At 36.5% G+C, this 27,652-nt stretch overlaps 1 pseudogene; it reads right to left on the reverse strand.

Annotated features, from left to right (window-relative positions):
- Positions 1-729: 729 nt before the first annotated feature.
- LOC124233979 (olfactory receptor 1086-like) lies at positions 730-27,652 on the reverse strand (annotated as a pseudogene).

Below are 27,652 nucleotides of genomic sequence, written 5' to 3' on the forward strand. Positions count from 1 at the left end.
ATGATAATAAGACATAATGATAATCCTACATTATCAGAAACTATTACTGTCTGAGGCAAAGACACTCACAAGGCATCAATAACCCTGACATGACCATCAATATCTTTGTTTAGACAACATTCTTGGTGTAGCTTTCAAAAAATGCTTAATCCTCCTTCAGAATGTTTATTGTTTGGAAACCTGGCATAAATATAGAAATAATAACAAATAGAAATGAGATCCCTTACTATCCACAAAGAACATAATAGTGGTAAAACATATCATTATTCAGAAAAGATTTATGAAAAGAGATTATTAATACGTGTGCTATAATGTACTAATTCTGGCATTGGTGACTATTTTCTATAATTTAAACTGAAAACAGGAACCTAAAATAGTCATTTGGTAATTATGATAATGAGTGCCATCTACTCACCTAAAATGAGGAATGAGTTCTGGTTCCCTCATATGATTAATAATCTAACTGCAACTGGAAGAATATACCAGTGTCTTTCCCCTTTGAGACACTCTGCTGGAGACTTGAATGCAATTTCTTTGTTATTCCCAATGCATCTGAGAACAGGAAATTATGCCACTGGTCTTTGTTAATTATCTAGGGTACCTTTGAGGAAATATTATTTTATGTAAAATTCACTTGCTTTCTTTTGTTATTATTTTTATTTCATGCACTCAAATATCTGTATGTAAGTGTGTTTGTTGGATACATGCTTTAATCACCCACAAATTACTTCAAGATTCACTGTTTACTACAATATCTTCTTCCCAAGCTTTATGTTTAAAGATAAAGACAAAACACTTTAAACATGTTTATAGTGTTTTAAAAGACTCAGAAGGAATAAATATTATGAATATATGCATTACTTATTTTTAATTCTTTTTTGTGACTTATGGGGGTAAATGATAACCTAATTCCATATCCCATAATCATCATCAGTCCTCATTCCCCAACCTCACTTCAATTTCCCTTCCCACATGGGTACTTCCTCTACAAGGTTGCTATTTTCCCTTAAAAAGGAATACAGCCTTATAAAGTCAATATAATACATGTTTTAATGTGCACACATATGTTGTTACATAATTCATTTTGATACCTAAAGTTTCTCACTCAACTGCATGTTTTTAAACTATATTCATATTATTACATGAACACCAATATTTTGCTGACTTTTGTTATTATTATCTGGGTCTACTTCCATTTATTATATGCTTGTTCCCATTGTAACAGGCATTTAGTTAGTTACCAACTATTCAGTTCTACATGTATCACAATTCACAACTTTGAGTATGGTCCTCACTGATCCATGAATGAACACCTCTGTGAACTGTCTCCTAGAGTGGGCCCCTGATATGGGAAAAATAAATATGTTTAATTTACTTAAATAAATATGGATACATTTCAATATTTGTTTTATCTATATACATTCACTATCAGAACACAAGAATTTCATACTCTAGATATCCAACTTATAAATATGTATTGCTTATACATCTAGTAAGAGTTTGCAAAAAATAACTAAATCAGATTTAACTTTATAGAACTAAAATTGTTTTATTGTCTTAACATATGATTTTTTAAAAATAATCCAAAGACTGGTCTGGATTTGAAATAGAAAATACACTAAGCAAATTCATGTCATCCAGATAGTTCAGAGATTATAACAGAGACAGATAAACACGTGATTTTAATATAGTTTTAATACCTGAATGTGTCTATAATAGTAATAAGATTGATAGTTTTGGATAATGCTCATGAAAGAGTTGTTAAAGTGATGAAAACAATCTGACACGCATTCTGCAGCAGGGGTAGCCTGGCTGATCTCCATGTCTTGTTTTTCCTCCTGGTCGCGTGGCTAGACTATTCCTCATCCTCTTTGCAGTTAGGTGTGGTATCACAGCCTCTTCGTCTGTAAGCCATTTGCTCACCACTGTGTGTTTGTCTTGCATGATTTATCTGAGAGGAGTTCTTCATTTTTGTTGAGATGGCTTGTGGAAATAGCCCTTCAGACAGCAGAGATGATAGGTGTGACCTATGACAAGATAGACAACCGGAGTGAAGGCCTGTGGACTTCCAGGGAGGAGGCCTTAGCTGCTCAAAGCAGATTTCGCTAGACCTTAAGGGACAAGAAAATCTCCATTTGAAACCTTAAAATTTCTCAATTTTACTTTTGAAATAAAAAAATTCTGAAATTGTGCCAATTTCTGTTATCTTTACTTTGCATGTCATGCTCACTTTTCCTCACTCCATTGTATGTTAGTAGTGTTTTACATGTACAGACAGAGATATGGAACATAATGACTGTTAACTTTATTTTTAGTTATGAGTGCCTGTGAGAGTTGGTGTCACTTTGAGGACAATGACTTTTTTTTGTCTAATAATGTTCCACTCCAAAACACATTAAATATAAATGCTAAAAGATGCAGATGTAGGTTGTCATCACTTCATAAGAGACAAGCAGCTCTACACAACAATTTTTAGTACAAGAGCATTACATGAAAAAAATAATTGTGTGTCACATTAGGATGAAAATCGAATTTTGCTTTGTGTACATGCAGCAAGTGACAGGAATAAAAATGTAGAATTTAATTTTCAATCTTTTTTGCTACATGTCCTATTTCCATGTATATCTAGTCATGTTTTGTTTAGTTTTTATTTTCCATTAAAAGCTATTTTTTTCTGTGATATAAATTTATTTTAAGCACAAGATTAAAATGGGTTCAAAAAGATCGATAAATTGATGGATAAATGCTGCAAAAAGTAAATTTTTTAATAGTTGAATGAAAATTATCTGTGGCAAGGAAGACGATCTGACTCCACCACTTTCCAAGAAGTGATTCTCACATAACTCTACCACCAGCTATGAGGCTTTCTCTTCTCTGTGAGAAATTATCAAAACCTTTCAGCATCATACATTTTATTTTAAAATGTGTTTATATTCAAATTATTGTTTATTACCTATATAAGTGTGTTTTCTTTGGTCAATTAATGCATTTTTTCTGTAGGGAAAATTGGGTATTTGAGGTTGGGATAAAAAAGTTTAGAAATTTTCCATCAAAATTAATGGAATTTTTAACTATTCATTGCCTCGTCACTTAACAGTAGTATCTCCGAGAGCAAAAAAAAAAAAACTTTTAAATAAAGAAAGTTATTTTAAATTTACAGTAGTCAGAATGATTGACATGGGTAATCAGGAATCTTGTCAATGCATCCTTCATGCCCTTGTTCCTTAGGCTGTAAATGAGGGGATTCAGTATTGGCATTGCCAGAATGTAGAATACTGAGGCCCTTTTATTAGTATCCAATGGGTGATTGGTCCGCAGTTGCAAATACATGAAGAGTCCCATAGAAGACAGTGACAGCCATCACGTAAGAAGCACATGTGGAAAAGACTTTTTGTCACCCCTCTGAGGAATATATCCTGAAAATGGCAAGGAAAATGTTGAAGTAGGATCTTAGAACAATAATCATAGTTCTGGCATCTTTTCCAGCTTATGTCTTTCATTTAAAAATTTTTAAAACCTGTTTTGACTTTTTAAAATATTACTTATAGTTTTAATTTGTTAAAGTTTGATCACTTTGTTTTACTTCTATAGAGAAACGTGTTGGGGAGAGTGTTAACAGTCGTTAGCATTCTCCGTGCCAAGAACTATGCTAGGCGTTTTGAAAATAATGATCTCATTATTCTGCGGGAGTGTCCTAGAGGATGGACATAATTACTTCTATGTCTGATAAGAAAATTGAGACTCAATGAGAATAAGTTACTCAAAGGATATTGGTTAATGGTATGGTTTTATTGTTTTGCTTTATGTGTTTTATTTGCTCATTTAGTTGGTTAGTTGATTGTTGGTTGGTTGTTAGTCCACCAATTACTAGTTATAAAATTCCTACAACATATTTATATTCTTGTGTTGTGTGAATTAAATGAGATAATGCACATATATAGGTTTATTTCAAAGAGTCTGGTAACAACGAATGCAGAATTATAGGTACCAGTAGTTATTGCTATTAGCATGTTCTTAATGATTTTTTAATGTGGTTTCATATTTGGGTCATAGCAACTCATTCTGCCTTACTGAAGCTTTTGCATTTGAAATAGAAATAGCAAGAGAATTATAATTTTGCATGTGCAAAATTTTCGGACACGATATCTAGCTATACATTTAACAAACAAATCATATTGTGCTCTCCCACAACCTTATTCTCTCTTGAATCTGTGGTGTTTGTTGGTTTATTTTAACTTAAAGATACTTTATTCCATACATCTAAGACGTGTCTGGAGGTGATCCGATGGTGTTGTGCCAGCTATCCCATCTCTCTTGTCTCCGACCACTGAATCTAAGAAGAATTGCAGAGGTAACCTTTTGATGGAAAACACTGTGTCAGCATTCAATTTGATAATAATATTTTGTTTGCTACACATTAAGAAACTCAGTGTATATTTCACTCAGATAATTATCTGGTAATTTATATAATAAACTTATCCTTAGTGTAACAAGAACAAAGAAAGAGCATCAACAACAGAGATTATAGATTGTCTACAATAAATTTTTGACAATTAGCTTTGGAAAAGGATAATATTTGTATATTTGTTGTTAATACTGTCAATGCCTGACTCCTAGTGACTGTATACAGCAGAGCAGAACCCTCCCTAGTCATTTTGCACCATCCTCTCACCTTCCAGTGCTCTATTAGACAATGCTCTGATGCTATTCATAGGATTCTCCTGGCCAATTTTTTCAGGAACAGGGGTCAGGCCCTTCTTCCTGGTCTGAATCTGGAAGCTCCAGTGGACCCTGCTATGACTTGAAATACCTGTGGCATAGCTTTCAGCATTACAACAACACATGGCTGCCACAGTATGACAACCAACAGATGGATGATGTGGTTCCCTGACCAGGAAAGGAACCCGAGTTGCAGTGTAAAAGTGATGAATCTTAAGAACTAGACCCTAACGGTTGGCTCTATTTGTATATCCTTACCTGTTATTAATTCCCTCTTCTGAAATACAACAGATAGCAAAGCTAAGCTTGATTTTCATTTTGGTAAGCATTTGTGACTGAAATTAAGTTTCTGCAGTAAAACATCAGTTTTCTCCTGTTTCTTCAGAATCTTATTTGATTTTGCATTTGTTACTGATAAGAGCTATTCTAATTTTTTACATATTGTTTTTTCAAGTTCATTTCTGAAAAGAAAGATTTTATAGGTCTACTATATAGTAAATTCTTAGTAAATACAACTTTAAAAATACACTTAATCATTTTATGCTACAATTTTGATTAGAAATGATATTGCAGATTAATTTTCAAATAGCCTCTGAAATGATTTCAAGTAAGTTCCATGGGTCCTTAACTGTAGAATTTGTCTGAAATTTATTTAAACATAGGTTGTGGTATGGACAAACAGCATCTCAATATGAGCTCTTGGTGTCCACCAGCAACATAGAAACTGACTGTTGACACCAGGAATTGTTCTCTCTTAGGATTTATCACCATTAGCAAAATAAAAACTTGTGTTAATTGATAAGTCAATTAGTAGGTCTTTCTTGGAGACAGAATCTTATTTTTCTTTTTTGTGTGAAGAAGATTGGCCTTGATCTAACATCCATTGTCAATCTTCCTCTTTTTGCTTGAGGAAGATTGCCATTGAGCTAACATCTCTACCAGTCATCTTCTATGTTATATGTGGGATACTACTACAGCATGGCTTGATGAGCAGTGTGTAGAGCTGTGCCCGGGATCCAAACTCATGAACCCCAGGCCACTGAAGTGGAGCTCACAAACAACCACTATACCACTAGTCTTGCCCCAGAATCTTATATTTTAAAAACACTTAAGATGCCTCTTATCTTGTCTAAAACACCCATCAATTCTGCCAGTCCAAAGGCAGGAAACATTCCTTTTTATACTAAGATGAAATATACTCTTTGTAATGATTATTCATTGTTCTTTATAAATCCTCAAGCAGTCTAATTTTTCATTATGGATGCTGGACACTATTGTTTAGATGATATCACCATCACTTTCAGTTAGCAATCAGTGGGCAGAGATTTCAGTCTCGGAAAAGAGGAACAGAGCAGATATCGTTTCAGTCCTGAGTCTGATTTGAATTGATAAAGCTTCCAAGACACTTGGTCTTCACATGCAGAATTAGTAATAAGTAAATTTTTGGGTTTAGCCTACTTGTACACAGAGATCCGCTGAGAGACATTCCTATGGTTGCTGCATGAAGCATGCAAAGAGTTTTACAAATGTCTGAAGTCCCTGAAGACCTTCAGACTGAAATATGTTTGTTTATGGCCCCAGTCCATGAACATGAGAGCCAGAATTACCAGATAAATATCTGACTCACCAGGAAAAGAAAGACAAATTGGATGCTCATTAGTCAGGTCTCCACTCACAAATTTCATCCAGAAAGTGAAAAATGTGGAGATAGACAAGGAACACTCTTTGATGATCATATTAAACAACAGTCACATGCAATGATTCCACCTTTTGTTTACTTGTTTTGAATTGTACCCCTATACTTGCTGAGAAGTGTCATTGCTTGTAGTGGGATGGAAGTTAGAAAGCAGTTAGAAAGCACAGAGTTCTGGCCCCTATGTTCAATTTTAATGTGAATATTGGGAATAAAATTGAAGACAAAACCTCCATTCTTGTGTCAAGAGCAAGCCCTGGTGCTAGCCCAGTGGCCTAGTGGTTAAGTTTCCACACTCCACTTTGGTGGCCCAGGGTTTGCGGGTTTAGATCACAGGCATGGACCTACAGACCACTCATGGAGCCATGCTGTGGTGGTGTCACACATACAAAGTATAGGAAGATTGGCACAGATCTTAGGTCAGGGCCAATCTTCCTTACCAGAAAAAAAATGTAAATGGTTGTAAGAAGATTGAATAGCAATTATCTTATTGCAATTCATAAAGCAACCATCATAAACTGGTCCTATTTCTGGTTTTTAATTAAAATCATTTTGATGGAAATATATTTTTTCATATACTTCTGTGACCTTTTCTCATGGATATATAAATATCATAATTAAATACTGATAACTTTTTTTATTTTACTTTCTGGATGCATTTGCTAGTCTATAAGTTTTACAATTGCAAAGGGTATGTGGAAATAGTTTGTCTTTGTATTAACACCTTCTGAAATAATATTCAAGAAAGAGTAGACGTTCAAAAGATATTTGTTGACTGACTGACTGATAGAATTAATTATGAATAAGTGAATGAATGAATACAATATCTATCCTAAAATTCTGAAATAGAATATGAGACTTTCATTCCTAGTGTTGTAATCTCTCTCATGTGATATTAACTTTGATAAAGAAACAGTGATAGCTTGCACATCATTCTCTAGAATTTTCACTACTTTAAGGAAGGACACAAATTTTCCTTCTTTAACTTGGTGTACCCAATATCTACTGAGGGTCTGATATATTCTAAGTTATAAAATTAATGAAGTAACCTAAAAATTGTGGACAATAAAGAGGAAATTACAAAGATTTTTACCAACTTTAAATTACTCATTACAATGAATTTAAATCCTTGAGGTTCTTTCCAGAGTACAAATATCCACATGAATGTTATATGTTTCCCTCTTTTGTCATGTCCTTTGTATGTAGTCTCTCATATGACCAATGACAGTCTGTGCCATGCTCAGTTAACAATACTTGCAATCCCTCATATGTTCTGCCGAGTTCCCTATCGATTTAGCCTTCCCATAACATGGTAAATATTTTTTTAAAAAACTGCTTCTTTTACTCTTTCCATTCTTATTGATGCTTTCTATTATAGCTTAATCTCTGATTTGAAGCTTATTATTTATTGTTCCTAAATTTTGAATATTCTTTTTAATAAACTTACCTTGGTCAAGCAGATGAAATTCTAAGCCAAGATCATCATTGGATCACAAAATTTCACCTTTTAAAATATTTGTAAGAAACACACACACATTTCTAGACATATACATACACCTGCATATATATATATATATATATATGCAGAAAAAGAACATTTACAGACCTTATCCCCATCACCCACATTAAAAAATAGCCCTACCTTATATAATTCGTTATTTCAAAATACTATATAATTACATATAAGCTAAATTTGCATTGATCTAACCTCCCTCATTTCCATTCCTTTTACCTTGTCTAGAGGCAACAACGATTACCTATTAAAATCTTTTTATGTTTTTCCATAGCTCTGATTTTTTTTTCATTTTGGTAAGAACATTTAACAAGAGAGTTACACTCATCAAATTTTAAGTATACAATAGAGTAATGCTAACTATAAGTACAATGCTGCATAATAGATCTCTAGAACTTAATCATTTTGCAGAACTGTAACTTTATACCTGTTACATAGCAACTCCCATTTTCCCCTTTGACACGTCCCTGACCACCACCATTCTACTATCTGATTCTATGTGTTTAACTATTTTATACACCTCACATAAATAGTAGCATGTAGTATTGGTCCTTCTGTGACTAGCTTATTTCAATTGATATAATGCCCTCTAGGTTCATCTATATTGTCTTTTTTGTAAAAAAAAAATGAATTTACTGTTCTTAGATACATAATCATACACACTATTGTAGTTATGTAATTTTAAAATGTATATAAATGAATTTATGACATTTATATCTTTTTGTGATTGACGCATATATTTTTCTTGTGTTCATACATAAGATTTTGAGATCTCTATTGTTATGGATTTGGTTCATGCATTTAAATTTTATGGGCATTTTCATTGCTTCTGAGTCTTCTCTGTAAGGAATGATAATGCAATTCATATATTTTATTCCTTATTTTGCTCACAGACAATAATGCATCTAGTCTATATACTTGGGTGATACTTGAAAATTATTAGGTCATACGGTATAAATATTTTCAAATATAGTAGACACAGCAAAGAAGTCTTTAAATTAATTTCACCAACTTATATCTCCAGAGGGAAGTTGGGATTATTTATGTACTCACATTTATAGCAGCTTTTAATAATGCCAATCAATTCAAGTTTTGCTAAATCAAAGAAAGCAATGGTATATCATTGCAGTTATACTTTGGGCACTGATTAAAAATGAATTTAGACTCCTGTAACTAATGGATATATACATGCAAATTAAAAAGGTCATATTCCTAACTTACACCATTGTCAAAACAACTCAAATTGGATCAACAACTTACATATAAGAGCTAAGACTATAAAACTCAGAAAAAATAGAGGTACCTCTTCATGACCTTGGAATTGGCAATGGATTCTTATATATGACACCAAAGTCACAAGAAACAAAATAATAAATAGATAATTTGGACTTCATCCAAATTAAATCTTCTGTCCATCAAAGGACTTTATCAATAAAGTAAAAAGACAATGTACAGAACAGAAGAAAACATTTGCAAATAATATATTCCATAAGCGTTGTCCATCTCAAATATATAAAAAGAACACTACAACTCAATAAAAAGTCAAATAAGACAATTAATAAGTGGGCAAAGGACTTGAATAGAATTTTCTCCAAAGAGATGTTCAAGTTACTAATAAGCACCTGATGTTCAACATTATTAATTTTTAAGGAAATGTAAATCAAAACCACGATAAGAACTCAACACCAAATAAGAATGAAATAAAATCAGAAAAAAAATATTAGTGAGGATGTGAAGAAATTGATTTATTTGGCAACAATGTAAAATAAAATATAAAATAGTTCAGCTGTTGTGGGAAACAGTTTGGCAGTTCCCCAAAAGTTAAACCTAGAATTACCATATGACCCCACAATTCTAGCCTAGATGTATAGTCAAAAGAATTGAAAACAGGTAATCAAACAAGGACGTGTACAAGCAGTAAGATCCACAATAGCCGAAAGGTGGAATGATGTCAAATGTCCATCAAAACATAAATGGGTAAACAAATTGTAGTATATGCATACAATGGGATATTGTCAATCCATAAAAAGAAATGAAACATAACAAAAAAGAATAAAATACTTATAAATAAACTTAACTAAGGAGGTGAAGGACTTGTAAGCTGAAAACTACAAAACTTTGATTAAAGTAATTAAAGACAGCCCATACAAATGGAAAGACATACCATGTTCATGGATTGAAAAAATTCTGTTTAAATGTTCATATTACACAAAGAAATATACAGAGTCAATGCAATCCCTTTCAAGATTCCAATGGTATTTTTTGAAGAAATAGAAAAAGCAATTCTAAAATGCTTTTGGAGCCACAAAAGATCATGAATAGTCTAAGAAATATTTAACAGGAACACAATTGGAGGCATCACACTTCCTGCTTTCAAAATATGTTACAAAACGATAGTAATCAAGAAAGTATGGTATTGACATAAAAACAGACACATAGAGTAATTGAACAGAATAGCAAGCCCAGAAATAAATGCACACATGTATAGCCAATTAATTTTTGTCAAAGGAGCCAGGAATATACTATACAGAAGATACAGTCTCTTCAATAAATTGCAATGGGAAAATTGGGAAGCCAAGTGCAAACAAATGACCTTGAACCCCTATCTTACAGCATACACAAAAATCAACTCAAAATAGATTAAAGACTTAAACATAAAATCTGAAATTGTAAAACTCCTAGAAAAAAACACGAGGGAACAGCTTCATGACATTGTGTTTGAGAATGATTTTGTGGATATGACACCAAAAGCACAGGCAATAAAAGCAAAAATAGACAACTGAGACTACATCAAATTAAAAAAAGAAAACTTCCACAGAGCAAAAAAAAAAAAAAATCCACAAAGCAACAGGCAAATTGCTAAATAAGAAAAAATAGTTTCATATCATATATTTGACAATGGATTAATTTTCAAAATGTATAAAGAAATCCTGCAACTCAATAGGAAAAAAAAACATATGACCCCATGTAAAACTGGGCTATGGCCTTGAATAGATATTTTTTAAAAAATACATGTAAGTCACCAACCAATGTATGAAAACATGTTCAAAATCACTATTAGGGAAATGAAAGACAAAATCACAATATCACCTGATAGCTGCTAAGATGGCTGTTATAGAAAAAAAAAAAAGAAAAGCAAGGATTGATGAGGATATGAAGAAATTGAAACCTTTGTACACTGTTGGTAAGAATGCAAAATGGCGCAACTGCTATGAAAAACAATATGGATATTCCTCTAAAAATTAAAAGTAGAATTACCATATAAGCTAGCAATCTCACTTCTGGAGATTTATACAACATAATTGAAATCAGGATCTTGAATAGCCATTTAAAAATACATGGTCATTGCAGCACTATTTACAATATCCAGGATGTGGAAACAAGCTGAAAGTCCATCATGGAATAAATGGATAAAGATAATTTGGTATACACATACAATGGAATAATATTCACATTAAAAAAGAAGGAAATCCTTCCATATGCTACAACATCAATGAACCTTGAGGATCTTATGCTAAATGAAATAAGCTAGTCACAGGACACATACTGCAAATTTTACTTATGTGACTTATGTAAAATAGTCAAACTCTTATAATCAGAAAGTAGAATGATGTTTGCCAGAAACAAGGGGAGAATGGAAATTAGGAGTTGCTAGTCAACTGGCATAAATCTCACCTAAGCAAGATAAATTGGTTCTAGAAATTTGTTGTACGACATTCTGCCTTCAGTTAACAATACTCTATTATATATTTAAATATTTGATAAGAGGATAAGTCTCATGTTATGTATTCTTACCACAATAAAATAAAATACCACAATAAAATAAACCAAAATAAAATAGCATGAAGTAGTGATACATATTACAACATATGTGAATCTTGAAAACATTATGCTAAGTGAAAGAAGCCATACACAAGAGGTCACATTCAGTAGGATATCATTTATGTGAAATATCTAGAATAGATAAACTCAGAGAGACAGAATACAGATTGGTGGTAGGTGGGGGCTGTAAATGAGGAAGAATTGGGGACAAATTACTTGATGGATATTTAGCAGTGATAGAAATGTTTTGAAACTGGATAGAGGTGTTGTTGCACAGTGTTAAGAATGCAATAAAAGCTACTGAATTGTCACTTTTAAAATGGTTAATATTATTTGAATTTCACTTCAATAAATTTTTTAAAAATAAATTTAGATATAGTTTCACATGTTTGTTATTTGCGTCTTTTTTAGTGAGCTCCCTGATTTTTTATTTTTCTATATAGTTTGTATATATTCTTGATAATAAATTTTTGTCTATTATATGCAATGAAATAGTTGTCTTTTCAATTTGTTTATGGTATCTTTTGTTTTACAGAAGTTTCAAATTTGGCGTAGTCACATCCGTTTGCATTTGCAAATCACCTAAGTTTAAAAAGCTTTAGTTAACAAAGAGGATTCTATTAACTTTAACCTTAAAATGTAAGTATGCAGTTTCCTAAATTAAAACTTATGTATTTTTCATAATGAATATTAAGTATGAAATTGACTCTACATATTCACATTAGTCAGTCTTTCATTTATTTTTGCTATAAAATTTTATTGTCTTATAAAATTGAAATCCTTTTTTTCACTCATTCCTCTTTCTATTAATCCTGGTCCTGATTCTACTGTTATCTTTTTTACCAGAGGTAAACCATATTTAAAATTTGTCATTCCTATATAAGTTGTAATTAGTTAACTATATTTTCACATATGCATTAACAAAATGCTATAATTTTGCAGATATTTAAGTTGATGTATATGATATACTGAATGTCTTATTCTGCAAGGATTTTTCTTTTACTCAGTCGTATGGTTTTGCTTTTGCCTTTGTTAATTTGTTTAACTATACATTATTCCCTGATTTTGTTTGAGATATAAACTTGTTAGACTTTTAACAATTGTTTCCCAAAGTGGTTGTCACTTTTATACCCCACTAGCAGATTGGGGATGATTCCTTTATGCCAACACCTGGCTATCACTTGGCCATCCCAGACTTTTCACTTTATTTAGTGCAATACATGTGAAAGAGTGTTTTATATCATTTTATAGTCACATTTTTCAGTTCATTATAAAAGTAAAGTGTATGTATTGGCCTAAAGAGGTTTCTTTTTTTGTGAATTATCTGTGTGTTTTCTTTGTCAATAGTTTTAAGGAATTTTAGTCTATTATTTATTAATTCAACAAATGCATAATTATATCTATTTTCTTGACTCTAAGGCTATTTCTTTTACAATATTTGTGATTATTTTTTCCTTCAGACCTTTAAAATTTTATACCATAAAATTTATCTGTCTTTATGATTTTAAGTTGTGTTTAAGGATCTCTTCAACGATGAACCATATGCAGACACAGAAACACACACACACAGTCCTCAATTGCATGGTTTCTATATGCAAAGATAATGATCATGTGACCATATTTTAATTTTGACATTTGAAACGAGGAATCATTTGAATGGCAGTGGAGAGAACCTTTCAAACTGGAGAAACTAAATGAATAGAAATTGTGGTAGGAATATATGACAGCAAAAGATATTCTGCAAAAGAATTTTTGACATATTTAAATTTAATAATCCAAAATTAGAAACATATCCTTAAAAAGACTCTAATTCTGAGTAAGTTGTCTCCTTTTGAGATATCCCTTGAGGAAGAAAATGAGGTCTTTTTTTTTTTTTTTGAGGAAGATTAGCCCTGAGCTAACTGCTGCCAATCCTTCTCTTTTCTCTCAGGAAGACTGGACCTGAGCTAACATCCATGCCTATATTCCTCCACTTTATATGTGGGACGCCTACCACAGCATGGCATGCCAAGCAGTGCCACGTTGGAACCTGGGATCCGAACTGGTGAACCCGGGACTGCTGAAGCAGAACGTGTGCACTTAACCTCTGTGTCGCTGGGCTGTCCCCTAGAAAATGAGTTTTTTAAATGAGTGTTTTAATAATAATAATAATAATAATAATAATAATTCAAAAGTAGTAAATAAAAGAAAAGGAAAGGTAAACGATACAACTGGCTTGCAGGGAGGCAAGGGGATGGTGAGATAGGAGGATGGCACTTGGGCGTCCTTCCTCATTGTCTTGTCTTCCTGTTTGAGGCAGTTAAAGCCCCAGGAGTGGAGGAGTTGAGGCCTGGGAAGCCTCTGCTCCTTGATATTCTTGAGACAGCAGCTTTCCTGGCTAACTTCAAGGACACATGATTAGCTAAACTTTAGTGTGCAGGCCACCTGTGCTTTTGACAATTTGTAACTTCCATTTAGTTGTAAAGCTCAAGGAGACAAAGGTTAAAGAAGCAGGTATCTACATATGAGTGGAGCTGGAGAAGCAGGAAAGGGGGTCTTGGGTTTTAGTTTTAACCCCATACATGCTGGGTTCAATGTGGGGGAACTGATATCAGGGCTGATGTTAAGAGCCTGTAACATATTCCCCACTGTCATTTCTTGCTTTCCATTTCTATGGAAAAGGGGCATCTTGGCCGTCTAGCTGCTTCCTACCATATTGGGGCAACACTAGGGGGTCCTTGTGGTGGAAAGCTTGAACATGCTTTTGCCAGTTTTTTCTATGGGTGGTTAGTGTTCCAGTTGTAGTCCTGAAAATACCAGAAATATAACAGAAAAGGAACTTAAACATAATGTATATCCCAGCCATCAATAGAAGTATAGATAAACCAAAATGTAAAATGCCAGATAATACAGACTGGAATTTTTTTGGTATCCAGGAAAATAAGGTTGAAAACCAGTCATCCATATCTATGTTTATTCCATCTAGGATGAAAGCACGATGATCTAATGTTTGTTGTAACCAGGTAGCCTGTTGTCTGATCTTTTCAATGCTAGTCTCTACTTGTGATGAAGTGTTTATATATATGTGCAACAAGAGGTGTTAGCTATGGCACAACTCCACCTTATTCAGCTAGAATATAGTCCAAAGCCATGTGATTAACTAATACCACTTTTGCTAAAGAGTCGAGAGAGGTTTGTACATTGAGGAGGGACTTGGCAGTTTCACTTGCTATGATTGTTAGGGTGCGAGATAGACTGCGGAGCACAGGTTGATGGGCTGCGACTCCCACCAGCTCAATAGAGTATACCCAAAGAAATATTCATCTCCATCAGGAATGTTTCGTAGCAAGTCTCGGGTAACTCAGGTATATAATTTTAAGGAACTTGCCTAATGTTTTGATTCACTTAGGTTGTGGAGTGTAAAAGGAGTCACCACATTCCCAAGGAGGCACTGAGCAGGAAAAGTGAAATTGCGGAGGCATTCCATAGCCCAAGGGTAATTATTGATTTTTGCAAACAAAAACAAGTCCGGGAGGGGCAGAAAAGACCTTACTTTCACCTTCATTGTGAGTATGGTAACCTGCAGAGCTATTAGTATAGAAATAGTAACCAACTTTGAATCCAATTCATTCCATCCAGGGCCGCTCTAGAAATTAATAGTCAATTATAGCCTTAATTCCTTCCTCAGGGTATCTTGTGGGCTGCTGGGAACACAAGAGGAGTTGCCACAAAGGTGAAGGCAGAGTCATTTCAAAGTATTCAGGTATCCGCTGGGCACCCTGGGTCCAATATACAGCAGTACTAGAGGAGAGAGGAGGTGTAAGACAGGCGATGTTAGAAGAGTTCTTAAGGAGGTCGTGACTAATGCGCACCCGGTACATGAGGGTGCGTGCCCTAAGATCTCGTGTAGGGACCCACTCTCCGTCGGGAACCTGAGTAAAGTCTGATATGGGATGTACCAGGGGCTCCCCATGATCCAGAGTGGACTGAGCTCAGGGAAGGCAAATCCAGCAGTCCACTGCTTGTGTTGCATTAGCAGTGGTCTGTGCAATGTGAACTAAGGAGTTATCCAGCCAGGCTGCAACTAGAAAATGCAAGGAATAGAAATGGATTAGCAACATGAAGCATCTCATGATTGTTTTCTAAAGAGCAACTTAAGACCCTCCAACGGTTTACTTTCCCACTTAACAGGAGAAGACGTTTGTGGCTGGAAATTATCTGGACATTTCTTTACTCGAGTGTGGTGGACCCATGGTCTTATGCCTGCCAACTTAAGGGATGTATGGGTGGTTAACAGCACATCATAGGGCCCTCTCCACTTTTCTTCAAGTTGTTGTTCTGGCCCTTGTTCCTTCCACGCCTTCAGAAGTACTTTGTCTCCCAGCTGGAATGGATGTAGCAAAGTTTCGAGATGGGGAGGAGACCTGGAGGAGATAAACTCATGCATAGAAGTTAATATTTGACCCAGATGTTGTACATACTGCTTTAATCTAATTTCTGTAATTGCATGGGGGTCCTCCCCTTTTCCCCATGGAGCTAGGAAGGGTCTCCCATATATTATTTCATAGGGGCTTAATCCAAGTCCACTTCTAGGGGCCACTCTGATATGGAGGAGGGCAATTGGTAACACTTTGTCCCACTTTAGATGGGTTTCTTGACAGTGTTTGGCAATTATCTTCTTTAGAGTGTGATTCATCTTTTCCGTTTTTCCCATGGATTGTGGTCTCCTCGAGGCATGCAGCTTCCGTTTGACCCCAAGAACTTTACTTACTTGTGTTGCTTCAGCCACAAAGGCGGGTCTGTTATCACTCTGGATGCTAGATGGCCATCGGAGCCTAGGGACAATCTCTTTCAGCAAACATTTGACTACCTCGATGTCTTTCTCAGTTCTGGTGGGGAATGCTTCTATCCATCCTGAAATAGTGTCTACAAATACTAAGAAGTATTTGAAATTCATGGTTGTCTTAGGCATTTGTGTAAAGTCCTTTTGCCAATCCTCACAAGGTTGTTCCCCAGAATATTGAGTTCCCTTTCTCAAGCGTTGCCTTTCTGTTTTTGGGTTGTGTCTGGCACAGATTGGGCTAGAGTAGGAGGCCTTTCGAGCCAGTTGGTGTAGCTTAGGATCCTGAGGTGAGGTCGTAAGAGGTCCACTAATGCATCTCTTCCATAATGAGTGCATTCATGCAAGTATTTTATTAAGGGCCACATCAGGGCCTCAGGGAATAGAATGAGACAATGAGGATTTATTTTCCATTTGTGAGAAGGATCCCAATTATTAAACCCTCATTCTTGTGCCCTTTTCAAATGCTCCTCCATATAGGAGGAGTCACGTTTACTTAAGTCCAATTGCGGGATGAGGGCCCCCCAAAATTTAGGCCCTCTGATGGCTTTCTTGGCAGCCTTGTCTGCCATTCAATTTCCAACAGCCACATATGAGTCAGTCTTTTGATGGCCTGGGCAGTGCATAATGGCTACTGCCTTTTGTTCTCTTACTGCTTGTAGTAGAGCTAATATTTCTGGGGCATATTTTATTTCCTTTTGCCCCACAGTCAGCAGCCCTCTTTCCTTCCATATGGCCCCATGTGCATGGACTATCATGAATGCATATTTAGAATCCGTGTATATATATACTTTTTTCCCTTGGGATAGTTGCAAAGCCCTCGTAAAAGCAATTAACTCTGCTTTTTGTGCCGATGTTCCTGGGGAGAGGGCTTGTGCCTCGATAACCTCGCCTTCTGTTACCACTGCATAGCCTGCTCATTTTTGCCCATCCCCCGTGAAGCTGCTGCCATCAGTAAACAGGTCCCAATCAGGATTTGTCAAGGGCTGATCTGACAAGTCTAATCAGCTGGAACACACAGTATCTAAGACTTCTAGGCAATTATGAGAGTTAATATTATTTTCATAGGTTGGTAATAAGGTGGCAGGAGTTAAGGTTGTTACAGTCCTTAAAGTGACATTGGGGTCATCTAACAAAATAGCTTGGTACCTGCCAATCCTCCCGGCAGTTAGCCAATATCCCCCTTTTTGTTCAAGGAGGACAAGCACTTGGTGGGGAACATATACCCTGATAGGCTGTCCTAGGGTAAATTTTTCTGCTTCCTGGAGTAAATCACAGGTGGCGGCTATAGCCCACAGACATGGGGGTCATCCTTTGGCAGTCTGATCCAACTGTTTAGATAAATAAGCCAATGGTCTGGGCACCTCTCCCAGACATTGCATCAATACTCCCAGAGCTATTCCCTCTCTCATGTACATATAGCTTGAATTCCTTTTTTAGATCAGGAAGGCCCAAGGCTGGTGCAGTCAACAACTTTTGCTTTAAAGCCTCAAATGCCTCTTGGCATTCTCCTGACCATAAAAGGGGATCTGCTTCTTTTCGCTTCAAAGCATCGTATAATGGTTTGTCTGTCAATCCAAAATTGGGAATCCAGATCCGGCAAAACCCTGTCATACCTAAGGATCCCCTTAACTGTCTTAGATTTTGAGGAGCTCTCACCTGCAAAATCGCCTGTCATCGGTCAGACATTAAGTTGCAGGTGCCTTGGCTTATTTGAAAACCCAAATAGGCCACTTGTTTACAGATTTGGGCCTTTGTGGGGGATACCTTGTAGCCACACCAGGCAAGGTGATTTAGCACTATAATGGTGTTGTTCAAGCAGTGCTGGTAACTAGGACTTGCTATCAGCAAATCATCAACATATTGTAGTAATGTTCCCTGATTGAGTTGGAGTCCCCTCAAGTCTTTTGCCAAATTTTCATTAAACAGGGTAGGGGAGTTCTTAAACCCCTGAGGCAACAGAGTCCAACAATATTGGTTGGTGGCCCCCTGTATCTGGGTCTTGCCACTCGAAGGCAAACAGTAGTTGAGATTTTCTTTCTAATGGAATGCAAAAAAGAAGTATCCTTAATGTCCAACACTGAAAACCAGCCATATTGCCCTGGTACAGTAGTTAATAGTGTATAGGGGTTTGGTACTGTTGGATGTATATCCTGTACAATGTCATTAATGGCTCTTAAATCCTGCATAAACCGGTACTCATCTGAGTGTGGTCTTTTGACTGGTAAAATAGGAGTGTTATATGATGATTGGCAGGGCCTTATCAACCCAAGCTATGAAAATCTTTGCAAAACCGGTTGGATACCTTTTAAGGCCTCTTTCTTCAGGGGACATTGTTTCTTTCTCGGACAAGAGGCTCCTTTTTTAAGTTCAATTTTTATTGGGGTGGCAGATCAGGCTTGTCCAGGCACCCCATCAGCCCAGACAGCTGTACTCAGTTGTTCGTGGATCTCAGGCGGTATTGGGTGCTCTCCTTCTTCCGTTCTTTCCAGGAGGGCTTGTAGTCTGAGTGTATTTTCTCAGGTGAAGCTGCTTCTTCTTGGGTGAAAAAGTTATCTGAGCATTCAGGTTACAAAGCAAATCTTGTCTGAGGAGAGGAATGGGACAATCTTGTATATATAAAAAGCTATGTTTTCACTTTTGCTCGCCCAAGCTGCATTCCAGCGGTTGTAGCATGGGTCTCTGCTGAGTTTCTCCTGTGACTTCAACAATGGAAATTCAGGAATTACTTAATGATGTCAATTTGCTGTTTAACACCGAATAAGTGGCACTAGTATCCACTAGAAAATCAACCAATTGGGTCCCCATTGTCATTTGTACCCAGGGCTTGTGGGGCACTATTGGAATGGAAGCTGCCAGCATGGCAAAGAACCCCAGGCCCCGTCAATCATCATCTTCCTCCTCTACGTCCTGGACTTGAGGGGCCATGAGCCTTTGTAGGGGAAGACATCTTTCCCCTTTGGTGTCTATTTCTACCTTAGGGCATTCGTTTTTCCAGTGCCCTTTCTCCCTGCAATAGGCACCCTCATTTCTCTCTTACTTTCGGCGTCTTTTCCTCCTCAGTCTTGGATCCCCTTCCCCATTTCTCCAGTTTAGGGAAGCTGCATAGAGCACTTTGGCCTGGCCCTATGCTCCTCCCGAGCATTATAAACCTTAAAGACAATTTCCACTAATTGACCAGGGCTCATGGCTATGGCCCCTTCGACCTTATTAAGCTTCCTCCTAAAGTCTGGGGCACTCTGTCCAATAAAGGTCATGTTGACCATCTGAAGGTTTTCAGGGGCTTCTGGGTCTGCATCAGTATATTTTCTGTAGGCCTGATATATGCGTTCTAAAAACGCTGCAGGGTTTTCTCCTGTTTCTTGCTGGAGTTCCTGAATTTTGTTTAGGCTCCTTTGTTTGGGGACTCCTTTTTTAAGTCCAGCCAACACACACCTTTGGTAATGGCTTAATAGTGCATTCACTGCATCCACGTTTGGGTCCCAACTGGGCTCGTCTTGGGGAATGGCCATGTCAGGAGTGGGAGTTTGATTGGGATCCTCATCATGCAAATGCTGAGCCTCTTCCTTGATTTTTACCACTACAAGTCGCTGCTCATTGCCTGTAAGCTTTATACTTAACAAAGATTGAATGTCTGCCCAAGTAGGGCGATGGGTAGAAAAAATAGTTGTAAACAAATCTGTCATCTTTTGTGGGTCTTCCCGGTAGGACAGGTTCTGGTTTTTCCAACTTAGCAAATCAGAGGTTGAGAAACGGGTGTAAGTCCAATAGTAGGCGGCTGGTTGCCCCTGACCGTCTGTCCCTACAGGCAGCTGGTGCAGAGGGAATTGCCCTGCCCCCATTCCAGAAGACCCCTGGCCAAAAGGAGTACCCTGGTGGGTTCTTTGACTACCAGAGGCTTGGCTTTTCTTTGGACCATCAGCTTGGTCCCTGGCCATTCACCTTCCTGATTATGCAACCTCATAAAAGCCTGCACATACGGAATCTCATCCCACTTCCCAGACCATTCACAAAACCACTCCAACTGCAATATAGTGTAATAATTTAAAGTTCCATTCAATGGCCATCTTTCCTCACTTTCCAAGACATACTTTGGCCAGGCAGTGTTACAATAAAATACCACTTGATTTTTCCTCATTGGGTTATAACTATGGGTTGACCAATCAGCCAATATTTTCCCCAAGGGGCTCTTAGCTGGAACAGATATGGCGCCTCCCATGTTGATGCTTTGAAAAAAAAACAGACAGACAAAAACAAATACCAAATGATGTGGATTAAGGCTGTCCCAAGTAGAGAAGCCCAAGGTGACCTGGCCTACATGCCGATCTATATGACCCAATGGATTTTTATGGTGTGAATTAGGTCTGCCCCAGGGACAGAAGCCCAGGGCATCCTCACCTACATGCTGATTTATATGACCAGATTTGTATCTAAAGTTATATGACCGCACAATAACCAGACCCCATCTGCACTGAAATCATTTAATGACTTTTTACATCATCTTTTCTTTTTCCAGTAAAAATAAGTCACATACCTGTGCCTTATAAATTTAGCCCTAACCCTTAACACATTGCAGCAGCAGCTCTGACTGCCCATGGGTCCTGTCCCCATGCTATTCCATACTATTCTCTAAATAAAAGAGCACTATGGCCAGACCTTGAGAGTCCAAGAAATCTTTCTTTCTATTCTTTGGCTCGCCATCCCCACATCACCAAACAAGTGTGCTTTCCCAAAAACTCTCGACCACAAACTGAAGCCAAAAACGAAAACCAAAGTGGTTCCAGTCCCAGCTTAGTCCATGTCCTACACTCAGGGGTGCCTGACAAATGAAGATCCACTATGCAGATGTTCCCAAATGAGCAAGGACAAGGGAACTCTGTTGTGCACATGTGGGGAACTTACCAAAATTTGGCCAGGGCGTTGCGACTCCAAAAAAAATGCACTTTGCTTTTCCTCAAGATAGTTTCCCTGGTAACAAAAGGTCCAAACAGTTGCCCTGGGAGGAGGCAGGAGGGAAGACTCCCAAAGCAAAATGGGCTTTGGCAGCTGCTGGAGCGGCCCCTCCAGCTGTCACTGGCACTCCGCGGTGTCTGGCCAAGGGAGCAGACCTGGATTCGACCTGAGATTAAGTCCCATCAGCTAAGCACTGGCCCTCGGTAGCCTGGCCTCCCTGAGACTTTCTCCAACCCTCCACTTCCACTATTGGGGCAGGTGCGTAGTACGACTCTGAAGCATCCGTCAAGCCAAGAGGGTCTCAGTGGGAACCACCCACAGGTCCCATCTGGGTCGCCAAATTGGTAACTGAAAGTTCGGTCTCTGGACCCGATGCCAATCCAAATAAGGAAAATAGAGTGTGGAGTGGAAGAGGAAAGGTTTTTACTATGCCAGGCACAGGGAACAAAGCCAGGGCTCATGCCTCAAAAATTGCTAGCTCCCCGATGAGGAATGGGTAGGGATTTTTATTTGGTGTTTTGTGTAAGAGAGGGGAACATGTAGCTTGTGCATGTCAGCGCTTTTCCACCAGCCTGCGTTTGGCCTTGAGAAGCTGCTTGCAGCGAGGTAGGGGGCATGGTGAGACAGGAGGATGGCAGGTGGGCGTCCTTCGCCATTGTCTCATCTTCCTGTTTGAGGTGCGTTCCAGCGCCGGGAGTTGAGGAGTTGAGGTCTGGGAATCCTCCGCTCCTTGATATTCTTGAGACAGCAGCTTTCCTGGCAATCTTCAAGGACACATGATTAGCTAAACTTTAGTGTGTCTCCAACTCCAGGCCACCTGTGCTTTTGACAGTTTGTAACTTCCATTTAGTTGTAAAGCTCAAGGAGTAAAAGTTTAAAGAAAGAGGTATTTACATATGAGTGAAGCTGGAGAAGTGGGAAAGGGGTTCTGGGTTTTAGTTTTAACCCCAGTATACGCTGTATACACTGGGTACAATGTGGGGGAACTGATATCAGGGCTGATGTTAAGAGCCTGTAACAACACTACCATGTCATGATCCAAAGCATAGCTGAAATTTGGTCACACACATGAAGAGAAGTGTACCATAAAAAACTGACACTCCAGTTAGGTGAGAGCCACTTGCAGAAAAAAATTTTCTTCTCCCTTCAGCAGAGTGTATCCTCAGAATCACCAACAGAATGAAACCATAAGAGAGCAGGACTATAGGTATAGTGGATATTTCAAATCAGCCCACAAAGTAAAAGAGTATAAATTGCTTTGCATGAATATCAGAACAAGAAGTGGCAAGAGTAGGAGGGATGTCACAAAAGACATGTCTAATTTCACTGAACGTACAGAAGGATAGGCTAAGTGTAACCAATGTATATAAAGTAACATGCAAGATGCCACTGAGATAGGAAGCAATGATGAGTGGCACATGGGTGGCGTGCTACCTGAATACAGTAGAGGGTTATAGATTGCTATATAGTGATCACGTCATTGCAGCCAAGAGAAAGCATTCCATGGTTCCAAAGTAACAGCAAGAAACATTTGTTTTGCACATCCCAGGAATGAAATGGCTTTATTTTTCACATAAAATCCACTAACATATTTTGAGTAATTATTGAAGACTAGCAGGCATGTGCTGATGATAACACCCTACTAAAATAGTACATGGGTTGTGGAGACAGAAATCTCCAATAACCAACACAATCAGTCCCAAATTTCCTATCAGAGTAAACAGGCAGGTTGCTAGAAACAGAAAGAATAAGATGATTTGCAGTCCAAAATTGTCTGTGAAGCCATTCAGTACAAATATAGCAACTTCTGTGACATTCTACGTGTTGAAACCCATGGAATAAACTTGAAAATATTCAAAAAATTATAATTCATTTACTACAAAAACAGTAACCAATATTTTGACCCATAGGATGGTGAGGTATGTCCCCCTATTTATTTTTTGGCAATGTATAATTTCACAGTTGCAGATGAGGAAACAGTGACAACAGGGGGTCAAGTGTTTATGCCATTCACTGCAGATTCAAATGGAAAATATGGATGTTCACTCACTAGCTGAATTCATGTAATTCATCAACCATCAACTCAACTCGTTAATTTCTCACTGTATTCTATTAGCTGTTTTCATATTAATCACATAAGACATCTATTAGCTGTTTTCACATTAAATCACATTAAAACACCAAGTGATTGGCTAAAAGCTAATTTCCTTCTAACATGCAAACAAGTGAGGTAGTATATCACTGTACAGAGCATTTGAATAGAACATCAGCATTCTAGGCCTTTCAGTAGTTGTGTAAAATGGTTTGTTAAAATATACTCACCTGTAGAATAAGAATATTAATATTTATTTTACAATATTGGAGTAAATATTGAAAGATAAAATGTGTTAATGAGATACAATCTTTACATTTATGTTAAATATAAAATATTCTGAACTAAGTTGGTTCTACAGAATAGCAACATCCTGGAGTGTAACATTTTATGAGCTAATCTCTAAACATTTTCTAACTATATTAGATCTTCTAGACTGTGTCTGAAAGAACTAATCAAGAGTTTTTTAAGGACAATAAACAGTGATTGAATTAAGCACTTGCATGACAACTTATATATCAATCAAATACATTTCTCAAATACTAAGAACTACATCATCATTTTTGACTAAATAGTTGGCCATATCTATTATTTTTGGATATCTAAATTCTATAAGCTTTTCAACTCCCTAAAAATCTGTGGTGAAAAGGGAAGAATTATTAAGAAAAAATATATGGTATGATTTTTTCAAGGTATTATACTTATTTAGGCATTATTTATTGTGGATCTAGTGAAATAGCAAGTAGATTATTACTGGAGTCACAATTAAAGTCCTTCTTTAAAAGGAACTAAGTAAAATATAACAACAAAAATAAACATTGCTTACACCAAGACATAAAACTTAATATTTAAGAGCAAAATAATAAGGGCCAGCGTGGTCGCACAGCGGTTAGGTTTGCACATTCTGCTTCTCTTCATCCTGGGGTTCACTAGTTTGGATCCCAGGTGTGGACATGGCACCGTTTGGCAAAAGCCATGCTATTGTAGGCATACCACATATAAAGTAGAGGAAGATAGGCATGGATATTAGCTCAGGACCAGTCTTCTTCAGAAAAAAGAGGAGGATTGACAGTAGTTAGCTCAGGGATAATTTTCCTCAAAAGAGAAAAAAGAGCAAAATAGTATAAAGAAATGAAAGAAAGAATAGCACAGGGGCCGGCCTGGTGGTGCAGAGATTAAGTGCCCACATTCCACCACAGCAGCCTGGGTTTCGCTGATTCGGATCCCGGGTGCAGACATGGCACCACTTGTCATGCCATGCTGTGGTAGGCGTCCCACATATAAAGTAGAGGAAGATGGGCATAGATGTTAGCTCAGGGCCAGTCTTCCTCAGTGAAAAGAGGAGGATTGGCAGCAATTAGCTCTGGGCTAATCTTCATCAAAAAAAAAGGAGAAAACAATAGCAGAAATATTTCCTATATAATCTCGTTATTAAACAAATCAGAAATCAAGTGTACACTTGAATGTATGCTCCAGCTTCAATATGTTGACCTGGATCCCATCAGTAAGAGAAAGATGCCTTTCGATTAGAAATAGTTATAGGAGGAGAAGAAAGCACATTCCACAATCTCCTGGGAAAGACAAAGTCAAGAATCTTAGAAAAATAGTCAATATAAAGGAAAATATTTTAATTGAATTATTGGAAAGCAATAAAGCCACAGAAAACAAGAAATACTCACATTAGAGTTCAGAGAAGGGAGAATTTAGATTGAATCCTATTTATTATAAATAAAAATAAAAACAAAACAAATTAGAAACCACAAACTACATACTCTAATTAAATGAAATACTTTTGAGGGGCTCTAATACTGTAAGATGTTTTAATATGTATCTTTTAACTAAAAATGTGTTAATAACTTGATTGGAAAACCCCCAAATAGTGTTTTTTCCCCTTTATTTTAAAGTATCCTGGGAAGGATGACATGAATATTAACTGAACAGAGTTTGAGTTGAGTGTTTATACAGGGTTAAAAGAGATTATGGACATGAGGTAAAAGCAGAATCAAAAGAAATAAATACAAAATTTGATGAATATAATGAAATCTATCTTTTAAAAATGTGGCCAGGAGTCACAAGAAAAAGATCAGCCCCAATACAATTCTTGACTCCAGTTCAATGATATATCTTATTCAAAGCAAATAATATAGGATTTAGAATCTGAAAGTATGTTTTCGTCGACTACGTTTATGATTAAAATCCATGTACGATGTTAGACTTTCTCTCCAAAGTTTATTATTTTTTAAAATTGTAATGTATTTGAATGACCACACAGAAAAACAACATATAAGCAGGTAGACTAGGTGAATGTGTAAAGCAATAATTGTATAAAGCAATTTCATTTAAATATGTCCAATTTTAGTTACAATGTTAAAATGACTATATACCTGAAATTTTACCATCAGATATATTTATTTTTTAAGCATTAGCAAATATTGAGTCACAAAAGTAAAATTATAACTAATCATTGAAAAATGTATGTGACCAGAACCTTAAGCCATATATTTCATTCTTCAGCTACATGTAATATGTTTGTTTTGTGATTATTAACACACACCAAAACATTATTCTATCAGGATTAAGTCAAATGAATCGTATTTTTATTTATTTATTTTTTGTGTGAGGAAGATGGGCCTTGAGCTAACATCTGTGTGAATCTTTCTCTATTTTATGTGGGAAGCTGCCACAGTGTGCCTTGACGAGTGCACTAGGTCTGTGCCTGGGAACTCAACCTGCAAAAATCATGGGTCACCAAAACAAAGCGTGTGAACTAACCACTATGCGAACAGGCTGGCCACCTAATGCATCATATTTTGATTGTGATTTTTTTCCTTTACTCACTCTGTATGTCTTCTATTAATCTTTAGAGAATAAAGAGTTTGTGGATTGTGTGATCTATTGAGATAAAAAATACACACGGATCACCAGAATACCATTTGCTATGTTACAATGTGCTTAAGTTTACTTTGTTAAATAAAATAGTGAAAGATTGCAATGTTAAATACTTCCACTAAATTTCTCTTGAAACAGGAATTTCTACTAGATGCCAAAATAAAAGTTAGATATCACTAAGTCAATATTAGAATATATTGAGAGGACTGAGACTTATAAAGAGAAAATGACTATGATTTGTGAAGAATTTAATAATATACAGCCAACTTTTAAAATTAAGGTAAAGTGAATTGTAAAAATACTATTTTAATAAAAGGCTGAAAATTCCAAATATCTTTGGCTCAACATTGTAACATTGTTTTCAAAGGAAGAGAAAAATAATATTAGTCATGTGTTGAGCACATGCAGCAGGAACAGATTTTTAGGCACATTATAGCATAGTGTGCAACTCTCACACTTAATTAATAACAGAGACAAGATTCATTCCCAGGTCTCTCTCATAGGGCATGCACTTTCACCATTTTATGCTGCCTCCTATAGTACCATGACTTCCTTCTATAACTGATTTCCTCAATTGTCACTCCCAGTAATGTAACACAGGATTCTTGACATATATTTAAATATTTTTTAAACATTGAGAGTAGAAAAATGTTATGAAATAGTAGTAATTTGCAGTGGCTTCTGCACCAAAAAGCTAGAAAAATAAAAGGATAGTAGATTGTTTCCACATTATATTAAAATATAAGCCATTAGATATTTGAACAGGTCAAATATTTTCTTGCATTACACTGATAAATTTTCCCTATTGTCCTTGTTCTTTTCCTTATTGTTCTTTGATCATTCATCTTCCATCAGGAAAATGAAAGCATACACTCAATTTGGAGCACTCTCACTTAACTATACAAATATAAATCCAATGGTTTCTATTTTCTTTATTCACCTATGCAATAGACATCAACTAAAGGTTTTAATACTGGGGAATTTATAACATATTTGACGTTAATATTTTAGATTTTATCTCCTAAAACATTCTGAAAATGACCTGAATTTTTCCCTTACCTGTGGAACAGAAAAGGCAGATTTAGATACACTGTGAGTATGATTCGTTTGAATTGTATACATCCATTTACTCAACTGGTGATAAAAACCCAT

This window comes from Equus quagga, unplaced genomic scaffold (assembly GCF_021613505.1).
Source record: "Equus quagga isolate Etosha38 unplaced genomic scaffold, UCLA_HA_Equagga_1.0 599_RagTag, whole genome shotgun sequence".
Classification (NCBI taxonomy): domain Eukaryota; kingdom Metazoa; phylum Chordata; class Mammalia; order Perissodactyla; family Equidae; genus Equus; species Equus quagga.